General features: G+C 46.2%; 1 protein-coding gene across 5 annotated transcripts in view; it reads left to right on the top strand.

Moving 5' to 3' along the window:
- RPRD1A (regulation of nuclear pre-mRNA domain containing 1A) overlaps positions 1-249 on the top strand; it is a 69746-nt gene that overhangs the window by 11666 nt on the left and 57831 nt on the right. The window lies entirely within an intron of this gene.

A 249-nucleotide genomic window follows, 5' to 3' on the forward strand; every position in this document is an offset into this window, starting at 1 on the left:
AAATCAGTCCTGAATATTCATTGGAAGGACTAATGCTGAAGCTGAAACTCCAATACTTTGGCCACCTGATGTGAAGAACTGTCTCATTGGAAAAAACCCTGGTGCTGGGAAAGATTGAAGGTGGGAGGAGAAGAGGACAACAGAGGATGAGATGGTTGGATAGCATCACTGACTCAATGGACATGAGTTTGAGTAAACTCTGGGAGTTGGTGATGGACAAGGAAGCCTGGTGTGCTGCAGTTCATGGGG

Source organism: Bison bison, unplaced genomic scaffold (assembly GCF_000754665.1).
Source record: "Bison bison bison isolate TAMUID 2011002044 unplaced genomic scaffold, Bison_UMD1.0 scf7180017864286, whole genome shotgun sequence".
NCBI lineage: Eukaryota > Metazoa > Chordata > Mammalia > Artiodactyla > Bovidae > Bison > Bison bison.